The following is a 12,614-nucleotide window of genomic DNA, read 5'->3' as shown; positions in this document are numbered from 1 at the left end:
GTCAAGGAAAAAAGATGATTACCTTATTATTGGGTCAGAAAGGTTATTTCCCGACAATTATACTAGAAGATGGAAGGACAGTACTGAAGACTGGTATGTCAATCGCCGTTTGACTGTTGTCTTGGAAAAAATTTTCAGCAGCAGGATTTTTTAGCGCACTCCACAAGAGGGACTGTTGAATATTTGATTAAGGCAGGTGTTGAGATAATGAGTCATCCACAATACAGCCGGGAACTGGCGCCCTGAGGCTTTTATTTATTCCTACGAATAAAAAATAAAAAAAGACGTATTCGCTTTACGAGTCCTGAAGATGCGGTGAAAAGGTTCGAAAATGCCATAGAAGAGATCCCTAAGGAAGAATGGGCCCACTGCTTTTCACAGGGGTTCCATTGAATGCGACGATGTGTAGAGAGGAAAGGAGATCACTTAGAAAAAGAATAAAAGTATTGGGAATTTTCTACACTAAGCCATATTTTATTTTCTAAATATTTTCAGTGTTACCTTGGTACTTAGGTGACACGTCATCATTCTGAAATTCTGATTTTACAGTATAATTGTTATTTCGCTTTCATAAATATTTCGTGAATCACAATTTATTGAAATACTATTTTATTAAAATCTCAATACAAAAACTAGAGCCACTTTTGGACAAATGAAATGACAAAATAGAGAGAATTGAGAAGAATATTCGAGATTTTTAGGTTGCCAAATAAAATATTATTTTAATTGGTTCATTTACTAATTAAGATGTAGTGGGCCAGGAGTAATCATTAAGATATATGTATAATATATAACTTAAAAACATTTGTTTACGAATAACTCCAGTGAATTGTAAAGAATTAAAAAAAATCCAAGTTAATAAATGCAGATCCATATAAGTTTAGGATAATCAAATTACTTTTCTAAATACATTTATATACTCCTTCTCCTACTAACCTTATCCTGATAATTTACTTATAATTTTTTTACTTTTATTTTCGGACATAGATATATATTTTTTTACGTATGATATAAATATTAAAACAAAACATATCATGTTTTAATTCAATTTTAACATAACTATAACTTACATTGACGATTTTTTTAAACTCTCGCAATGGATAACTTAATAAACATTTCTAAAACATAATCCTCCTCTAATTATTTAACTTATATGGTAGTTTTTTTCTTCTATGTCATATAATTGGAATATCTGAGTTAACTGCAGTTTAAAAACTTTTTTATATTTTAAAACATTAAGTTTGATATTCATCCGGTTTCCCACTTTGTATAGAGCTAATATTCGGAATGTATATAATTCTATATATTTTATATATTAAAATTAACAAGTGAATTTATAATACGATCGATAAAATTACGATCTTTAAATGCTACGGACAAAAGTGGGTATTCCACGACATACCGAATTTTATTAAATGCAAAAATAATAAGCTAAAATGGTTGTGATTAAAGGAAATATCAACAAGCATGCCACGATATCGTTGCTGTGGTTTTAATTGTATAAGGGATTTTCCCTTATCATGTTTTGTATAATTTATGTAAGATTGTCTGTAAATTGAATTACTATTGACGGAAAGGAATTTATTTAACCAAACTCCACTGTAAGAATTATGTACAGTGCTATGAGAATATTGTTTTTCCTTTTTTCTGTCTTTTTTTTTATCGTTTTTAAATGCCTAAGCTCTAAAGACCCCGATGTTATACAAATAAGTATAGGTATGTACTAAATGATAAACGCGAGTTATGGTTGGTATTTTAAGTACCAACTTGTTTCTGAAGAAGCAGATGTATGGTTCGATTTTGTCGATAACGTAAAAAACAAATCTCTGGAATCCTACCGCGCTGAGTATGTTAAATGCAAAAATTATGTTATTAAAATATTATTGAATTCAAATATTAACAAAATAAAATCTGCAATAAGAGAAGAATATGTATTTATATAATCGTACAATAATAATTATTTACATATTTTCAGTTATTACTGTCTTTTAATTTATTTCTTCGGAAAATTCCTTTAGCCGATGAACTAACTGTATCATATGAAATGCACTATCAAATAAAACAAAGACAGTTCGGCGTTGCACTCAAAAAGTCAATGAACGAAAATTAGGTTTTATAATTCATATGTTCAAGACATGACCAACCAAAAACACTAAGAGCAGACTAAAGGCGTTCAGGTTTGTGTAATATAAAAAGAAATTTAATTAGGTGTTTTTTTTAAATAAATAATAAGGCGATGTGAGTCTTCGATTCAGCAAAATAATATCAGGTACCATCCAGGGATTGAATCATATCCATATAGTGTTAAGAAAAAATAAGATACTTTCTTGTAAGTAATTCAGTTGAAGAAAATCTGGCGTATTTTATATGTAATCGGTAAAGTATACATAGCCATTAATATTTACTGTTGTTTATTTAGTATTATTTTTATACATATTCCTCTCAAAAAAAATTCCACTGCAACCTGAATACCTTTTAATGAAACAAAAAAAAAATGCATATATTTAATAAAAAAAAAAAAAATATAATTAAAATCCCGTTACTAAATGACAGTCATTAATTTACGATGAATATTTTTGCGTAACAATGTCAACATATATTTATGACATTCTAAGCCCTATGACCACAATGTATCTCCTAAGTTAGCGGTCAATAAATCATTTCATGTACGTAATGCAGATATTTAATTTTATAAATTTAAATAACTTTGGAACAGCCATTATTTATGTTCGATTTTCTAAAACGAGTGCCGTGCCGTGAATAATGAGGTGGAAGTGGTGTTTTTTGTTTGTGTTAGCGAGGTATTTTCTTTATGCTTATTTTTTTTCTAATAAAATTTTACTAGCTAGACAAGATTAGACTTATAACAAAGTTTGTTATAATTATTCTTAGTTTTTGAAAACCAAAAGCATTTGTTGTGTATTTGATATTTCTTTAGCAATCTTTATAATAATAATTCTAAACAAGTCCTTGTTCACAGTAACTTTTAATTACTGGACGTTGCTTTTCACATAATTATATGTATTAAAAATAAATTTAATGTATATATTCTTAAACTCTTAAAAGGAAAGGATTTATATATTCTAAAAAGCAAAACTAAGAATTTTATTTAATAGTAAAAAGTGTTTATCTTTGTTAAATGCTTTCGTAATCTCATTGCATATCGTGATACCTTATCGGGTAGGTAATATGAAAATCAAAAATAATAATAACTTGACTCAAATTCAAGTGTTACAATGAGAAGGACTGAAAAAATACATTCTTATTTGTATTGATAATTTAAATTAGGTGCCTTAAAAATCATTACAGATTATAGGAAGAAAAAAAATTAAAAAAAATGTACTAACTAAATAAAGCGTTATTCCTATACAATTATTTTTGTTAACAACAATTTTCAGTAATATTAAAATATATACAGATATCTAAAATATCTGACTATCGGACGTTTCTTATTTTACTTGAATACATCATGGGTCCTGCTTTTAATGACATTTAGAGTGGAAGTAGTTGGAAACACCTTTTAGATACCTCGTAATCATTGTAAAATTATTATTATTTAAATATTTGCAAATTTTTATTGTAGAAAACAGTATGCATACATAAAAAAGTTAGTTTCAACCTTGGGCGCGCCTTCCAAATTTTTACTATTGACGTATAAAACCACAAATTTGTATTCAAAAAATAAACCCATAGAGACATCTTTAACTAACAAAATTAAAATTCCGTGGAACATAATGAAATTATATATCGATGTAAGAAAAGATAAAAACTTTTAAACTTGTTCTTCTAATAAGTTTATTGGTAAGGATACGCGTTTATTTTAAAATGTCATTAACGAATAACTGAGAATATCTTTAAAAAGATACTTTATCGCGCATATTGTTACTAAGCTCGTTTTTGTACTATAACTATATCAATCGTTTTAAACGCTGCTTTTCGTGGTGTTTTATATTTTAAAAAAATTAAAATATATATATATATTTAAACTATGTTATAGTTTAGACTGTTTTATTTTTGTTATTTTTTCTCCAGCCTCTGCTACTTCCCTCTCGCAACTTTTGGAAGGGATACTATCCTCGATGGGATAGCCGGCTTTCTCCGTGACGCAGCGGAGATACATAACGGTGAGCCAGCCGAGACTGACTTCATCTTACCCAAGTACGACTTCATCATCGTCGGTGCTGGCACAGCTGGTTGTATACTTAGCAACAGATTGACCGAAGTCGATAAGTTTAAGGTTAAACAAATTTGATTACCGCTATTTACGACCTACGTCCCTCCGTGACACCGAAATAGCATCATTAACGACGGAACGCTATTTCGAGTCGGTTTTCCCAGTCTATGATCTCACAGAATTTGTCTTGATATATAAAATGGTCAGCCTAATTTGCATTTCAATACTTATTTCTGCCAAGGTTGAAGTGACTGCTTGATTTGATTTTACAGGGCTTCACTAAGAACATCTCTTAACTTTAAAAATGGATCTGAAAACTGAGCGACACATTTGTACTAACAGTATTGCCATAGAAAAATAAAGTTTTGCTTAATATTATCTTGAAACTCGAACCTATAATAACCGGTCATCAAATAATGAACAGTCTACATTCGTCCTTGTAAATAAATAATCGAACAAAACTTAAATAGAAAAGTTTTTGTAATTAGCATTATTTTAATTCCTAGGCGAAAAATAACACGCACTTAAATCTAACGACGAGCCACTAATTTGCTTGGGCGTGGGTCAATTACGGTTTACCTTGAATTAAGTATTAATTAAGGTAGGCGCGACCTCATATTATATTGCAGTCACTATTGTCACATTGCTTTGTTCGAATTATAGCATTACGTGATGTAGCAATTTAATGTTACCCAGATTGCGATCATTTTAATAACAAGCATCAGTAGTATACTATTGTATTCAAAATATTTTTAATAGGTAAAGGATGTGCTATTGACAATATTTTGGGCCGTTTGTTACCAAGGATATAGGTTTATTTTTTTCGTCGAATAGAAAATATCAGGCGTACCGCGAAGAGGCAATATATATATTTATATCATTTAAAATATTCTACTCTTAGAAAAACGGTATCCTTCACCGTTGATTATATTATTCAAAGTAGCAAAGTTCGATGAACGGATTTAATCGGTTGCACGTGTTTTTTATTTATTTATTCTTTAGGTGACTTTTAAAAAAATTATTATATAGGACCGATATATGTTTACATATTACTTATATAAAACAAAAACTTAGGAATATATATTCATCTTATAAAAAAAGGCAACGCGTCATGATACCTGACACACGATCTAATTCTGCCAAATCAATGAAATGTCCAGATAGTTATATAACTGGCAAGAAGTGAAAAACTAGCTTTATAATATAAAATAAAACTGGTCAAGCCAGCTAAGTTATAATGTCGAAATTATGGCACATTATAGGGATCGCCAAATATTTGCGTTTTTAAAAAGAAATAAAAAATGTTGATTTATTATAATTGTGGTTCGTTGCCAACTAAAGGCAAAATTAATTTATATATACCGTTGTATATTTATATCATGGTAGCATGCTACATAAAGAAAAATTTACAATTGACTCCTGCACTAATCTGTCTATAAAATTATCAATAACAGTTTTAGATATTAATTGATCATATCAACTCATAGTTTCTATAATCGATGGAATTGTAATAGAGAAAATGATATTTTTATTTGCAAATACTTTTACAAAACCCTTTCGACTTCAACCTTCATTGGCTTCATCAAAAATTACACTAAACGTGTGTACCGTTAAAAATAAAGCATTTAATTCCAATTAAAAATATACAATGTTCGTCGTAAGGAAAATATTCTTATATTCGTTTCGTTTTCAATATTAAGGAGTCAATAAACCTCAATACATTACAGGTCCTTTTAATAGAGGCAGGTGGAGCAGAGCAAGTATTTATGGACATCCCCGTTCTGGCTACAATGCTGCAATTCACTGACGCAAATTGGAAGTATCGCACAGAACCTCAAGTAACTATTACACGATTTTTATTTAATACTATTTTTGATAATTGACTGGTTACGGTACTGCACGTTATTGATAAATTATCTCTTGTTATTGATATAATCTTTTTGGAACAAGTAGAAAAACCGATTTTATCTACAGCACATCTCATTTTCCAAAATCAAATTATCAATGAAATATTTTCATTGTATATACGTTCTATATTTGACTAAATCCTTCATATTACAATAGTCCTGCATCTCCATTTCATTTTAATTTAATATTCGGCTTCCAAATGTAACTTTGGTTAACTGCCTGATGCTGCCCCACTCATAATAACATACTAATACATTGAATTAATGCTTCATCTGTTTCATCTCACTCCAAGTAATTATTTTTTACATGCGTTTTATTTAAAGACGTAAATTATTACAGACAAAAACAAAACAAAAAACGTTTACAGCAGCAACAAAAAAATATTGACGTAATTCCTATAAAAAATCACATTCGGTTTATCCAACAATACCACGAAAATGACAAAGGACAAGTAAAAAAAACAGTAAGCACGTCAAACTTCATATAATTCCATTTTCTGGAGTTTCGACTTTTTTATTGCTATTGTTTATGCCGACACGGTAAATTATAAATCGTTTAATATATACATTGGAAAAATTATAAAAAGTCCTGTCTGTACAAAAAAGTATAGGAAATACTTTGCATTCATTATATTTACAATTTGATTTTTATACAAATTCCTTCATAAATGCGGCATTTATGCAAGTAATTAATGAAGTTTGTCGGATAATAAATATCAATAAATCTAAAACCAGTTAGTAGGGGGAAGTGGGAAACATTTTTTTTGTCAGAATTAATAATAAAAATTAATAATATTACATTAATATGTTACGTTAACATGTGTTATCACAACGATTTTAACTTATTCAGATTTTTTTACGTACATTTTTAGTTTGAAGAAGCGTTCGGCTATCAGTCATGTCATTCCAATCGTTTCCAGTGTGATGGGTGAACTATAAACTTTTTTGTGTTCTTCATTGTTTGGTATATTTATATATATATAGAGCTGTATACGTAATTCTGGCTTATATGTATAAAATCCCTAGTATACCTCATTATTTCATTTAATTACACAGGTCAAATACAATTTCCTCAAAAATAACGAATAAAAATTCAGATACTATAGGTTTTATTATATAAATAAATGCTTTTTGTTATTCAAAACCACTAAGTATTAACGGCAATGTTTCATCGAAGGCAGGCATTGCTTATAAATTTATATATTATATTGAATTCTCAGTTGTATAATCTAAGACGTTATTGTAATTGAACGTAACGATATTTTTATTTAATTGATCAAAACGTTTTTTCGTAATATAATTACCTCTAAGAGGAAAACAGTTGTAATCTTTAATTATTTGACGTCACTGACTGTTACAGAGGACAAAGGTATAGTGTTTTGAAATCATCTAACATCATATGATGCAAATAAGTTATAACGTTGTTTGATAACCATATAAATACTATAAAATAAAGTTTTTATTATATTAATTCAAAATTTTAACGGACCATTTTATTCTAAAGCACAAATATACTTTTCATTGGAGAACAATATTTATGTTACTAAATTTAAAATAAGCTATTGTTTAAATTCTCCATCTCCTCTCCTTTAATCAATTTAAAACATACACAGGATGTGTTATCAGTGCCTATCTGTTACTAATGTACTAAAGCAAATAAATAGAAAATAAATTAAGCCGGAATCCAATAACTATTTATTTTATAAAATATATTTCTCAGATATATTTTACGGCATTGCACAGCGGAACGTATGCGGAAGACATTTGCATTTTTGAAATTATAAATACTAAACATGCATATGTTATCCTTTGCATAAATATTGCGATTATGGACCGGTTTCCAAAATTATTTCTATAATGAATTAGTCAGTTTCCCGATGAATGAACAGATCAGATGACGTCACCGATTACATAATTATAGATTTAAATAACAGAATTATATACAATGTTTATAAAACAGATCTTCACTAATAAGCATGTGTGATCTGTTTATTCAAATTAAATTTTAGTTATTTTATAAGTTCGCGTTCTTTTTTTTATTATTGCACGTTTTAAATTCCTAATCTTGTGGATGTTTGTAATGAAATGTTTAAATTCAAACAGACTTTAAATGGATCTTTTGAGAACATTTAAAGAGCGAATATTGAAAAATAAATTTCTTTTATGTTAAAAAGTATGGAAAAGGCGTTAACTTGCTTCATCACTGTTAAATTCATCCATCAATGTTAAAAATTTAACCAGAAAGAAAAAATGAAACAAACTCCCACGCCAGCAAACCCACCAACGACATGTTCTCTTCCTTACACGTCTAATAAACTAGCAATACATTTTAATGTCAGCGATTCTAAATTTAAAAAAAAAATGTTATTTCCGTTTCATTTATCTTATAAGTAAAATATTACAAAACCAGTACGTGCTCGCATCGCAGTAGGGATTGCCTTAGTACTACGTGATAAATGTTACACATACTCGAGGTATTATATATATTATACAACATTTCACAAAACCTTACGTATAAATAACAAGAAAAATAAGCAAGAACACCCGTATTAAATAGATAATTTAGTCAAAAGCGTCACAGAAACATTAAACCGTATTTCTATTTTATATCAAGACTCTATTTTTTATTAAAAAGTTTTTGTTAGTTTGTATCAACATAAACAAACTATAAATTTATGAAAACACATTAGAATGGATTTATTTATTATATTATCAGATAATATCTTGTTATTATCTTTAATTACAGTGTTCATTATAATAATAATTGCATAAATTGAATAAACGTAACGTACGTAAAATAAAAGGAATAAACAGCAGCCACACTGAAGAATCAAATCCAAAATAGTCGACAACCAGATGCTGGATATTTAGAAATCAAATAACAGCATTATCTGTTATAAGCCACGTTCTTTAATAAACAAATATTTACTTCTGTTAAAATATATCGATTTTAATAGTAAAATACAGATAGGTTGAGTAGGTTGTGTTGAATCTATTTTTAATTTTTTTGTTTTAAAATAAGTCGTAATCCATAAAATCTTTGCAGATATGTTTTAAAAGCAATAAAAAATCTTTGATTTCGAATATAAAATATAAGGAGGTTCTTTAAAAATTTTTTGCAAATTATATGATTAGATGGTGATTATTTCTCATCGACGTTTTTATTAAAAAAAAAATATTTGAACATCACGTATTCCTAAAACACCCACGATTCAATATTTATGAATATTTCATAGTATATAAATTATTTAAATATTTTTAATAAACAAACGTTTATGCCTACGTGATTCTGTTTTCGTAAAATTTTATGTTGTATTTAATTGAAAAACAATTCAATAAATTACAATAATCTTCTAACATTATGGTGACTTTTTAAGGTTTTGTGTCGTTTCTTAAACTTACTATTGATTAATCATCTTATATATCTATTAGCTTATTATTTTTAATCTTAAAAATAACTATGCTTTATAAATTTATGCAATATTTTATATTTATTACACGATTTTATATATATATATATATATATTTAATGGTTTTTGATACTGCAAACGTTTTAGAGAACGCATGGTATGGAAAGTAAGTATAATGTCGGTCAAAATTTCAGCTAACATGTGAAAGTACCGAAATATTGTAGAATATTTTATAAAACAAAAATAACTACCAACTGCTACAGAAAACTTTATACGCACATGTGTGTAAGACTTGAAATAATAATAGTTAACAGATGAAATAATGATAATATAATATATCTTATACGAATAGACTGTTCGAAAAAAAAAGATTAATATATATTTACTGTAATAATTCAATAATTATAAAATTTTTATTTATAAAACAATATTTGGTTATATGAGAAACATTATTAATTAAAATAATGGGAGATTTATAAGATTTATGAAATAAAAACCAAGAGTTTCTAGAAAATGTTTGGACCGTAAAAAATTGATTAATATATATAAGAATAATGTTTAGACCATTGTTAAAATTAATATTTATTCTTATACTTTTTTCATATTCTGTTCCAAAAAAGTGGTGATTTTTTATTTGAAAGATTGATTAATTTCAAGTAAAGTTAATTATATTTAAATAAAATATATTTATATGAAGAACTTCATCACCTTAAATAAATCTTAAAATGAATCTTAATAAATAAATGTTATCCGATTATTTACATTCTTCATAACAAACTGGGAATTGAACGAATAATGAATCATTAGACTTGATAAGTAACAAATATTTAAATCAAACTATATATTCAAGATTTTGCTATGATTTCAACCCTAAATAATAATTTAGCTCATTAAAGTTGAGACTGTACCATTATCAAGAGTTGGCAACCATGAACGTAATACAGTTTCCAATTTTTCTTTCATGTGTGTCCCTGCTACGATAACAAAGTTAAAAGCAAAGACCTATTAGGCATTCTGCAATGATTGCAGTTCTTTGGTAATTTGATAAAGATAATAGAAATAAAACGGCATTTAAGATAACAATTCACTTTTTTAGACAATAGCAACGACATAACAGTTAATAACTTGGAATACGATAGCAACACTTGCGTACAAAACTAGTGTTTGTACTGAAAGGTCTGACACCACTAAACTTAAAATACAAAACTATACAGACTTAAATCTTTTTCAGACACGATTACATGTTGTAAATTATTTTCATTGTTCAATTTTTATTTAAAAACATATATTTAATCTATAAAACGTTAATGAGGGGAAACTGTTGCCTTATAGTTTTAGAATTTGACGTATACTACACGACAATCACATATGTTTAAAAAATAGAGCCCCCTGTTTATTATTATAATTCAAATAATGTATCAGCCAAGGCTATGCAAGGGTCAGCAAGCTCACTCGACTATTTAAAATTCCACAAACGAACATCACAAAAGTAGTAAGGAAAATACATATACATATTATAAAGATGATATAATTCTTGTGTTTCTTTTATAATTGTATCCCACTGTGTATTTAATTAATTTGTTATTAAATAATGTAATACTAACTATTATATTTATGATCAAACTGTTATATGTAAGGTGGTATCCTAAGTAAGTTGTATGTAAACAACATAAAACATCCAGTGATTGAAATAGAAATAAAATTAACATAGAATGTCCAGTGAAAACATGTGTTACTTTATTCTGCGAAAAAATCTATAGTCATGAAAGTTGACGTAACCATTAGTAGTTTCTGATCTGTGAGGATAAATGCTGGATACATTCTAATTAATTAAATGGCAATGAAATAATGTGATCTATGAATTTTAAACACAATTCGTAAGGCTGAATTTAATTCTACCTCAAGACGAAAATGTACACATCGTTAATGAATTAAGTTCAATTCAAGATCATACAAATATAAAACTGAGTGTAGATAAATGTACATACATTTTCACATTAATTGAGCTGACCTGAGCATAAACACAAAAAATATAAAAAATAGAGAACCCTAGAGAGTGATCCCTTAACTAGTGAAAAAAAAAGATAAAAAATGTTGGCCTATTTACATAAATACATTTCCACATACCAAATATATTTATCTCAATGTAAACTAAAAAAGAAAAAATATTTTTTATAAATTAAATGGATCGATATTTCCTCCGCTTCCTATTATAAGAAAATCTTTTACAATATTTAATTCTCAGGCCACATTCTTTTATACAGCCTTTCAGATAATAAATATTTTTATGAAATATTTATTTATGTTATTTAATTTAATCATACCTGTTATGGACTTAAAAAAATAAACATTAAAACAAAAAATAGGAAGTTCAAGTTGCTTCGATTACATTAACTACCAATTCGCTCACTTGCTCTTGTATATTTTTATTTTATCAGACATCATATATTCTCTACATTGAATCGACGCGGAAATGATATATAAAAATAACTTTTAGTTTCTCAGTATAGATCAAATCCCAAATATATGTATTATGTTGAACGTCGTCATACCAGCCAACTGCCATGCCGGGTTTGAGTAATGGCTTTACTAAGGTCACTGGCTGATATTTACAAATATAATGGTAAAAACCGCCTATACACAAGTAATATAAATGTTTTTGAGACATCCGCTAAACTCCTAGCTAAAATTAACATAAAGTAATTTCCTACAAATATTTAATAAAAATGTAAAACACTTAATAAAATTTTTAATTAGTGATATACCCTTCATTGTCAATATATACGCAACTACGTGATAGGCTTGTGGCGTATGCAAATTTTAAACAAAACATTCTCCGTCCTCGAGTGGACGTGTGGGGCGGAAATTTGTAAATATACATTTATTTTTTAAGGGGCTATGCATATATAAGGGAAGTAAGAGGCGAAAGTCAGATGTCCTGATATATCAATGTCAACGTGATACGTGCTACCTTAAATGACGGATTGAATTAAAGGCAGTGAACTTCAATCTTGTCTAGTCCTAATAAGTTGTAACTGAGTTGCACAATAATTACATCAAGGCGATGATTGTAATATTAACCTTACCATTTTCAGAAGGCCGGATGTATGGGTATGCGTGATA

The 12,614-nt window shown here is 27.8% G+C and overlaps 1 protein-coding gene across 1 annotated transcript in view; it reads right to left on the bottom strand.

Moving 5' to 3' along the window:
• Positions 1-12,614, bottom strand: part of LOC116777482 (flotillin-2) — a 127,573-nt gene that overhangs the window by 84,620 nt on the left and 30,339 nt on the right. The gene's annotated exons all lie outside the window — the stretch shown is intronic.

This window comes from Danaus plexippus, chromosome Z, assembly GCF_018135715.1.
Source record: "Danaus plexippus chromosome Z, MEX_DaPlex, whole genome shotgun sequence".
NCBI classification, from domain to species: Eukaryota; Metazoa; Arthropoda; class Insecta; order Lepidoptera; family Nymphalidae; genus Danaus; species Danaus plexippus.
The sequence above is the reverse complement of the archived record's forward strand: the minus strand, read 5'-3'. Positions and strand labels throughout refer to the sequence as shown.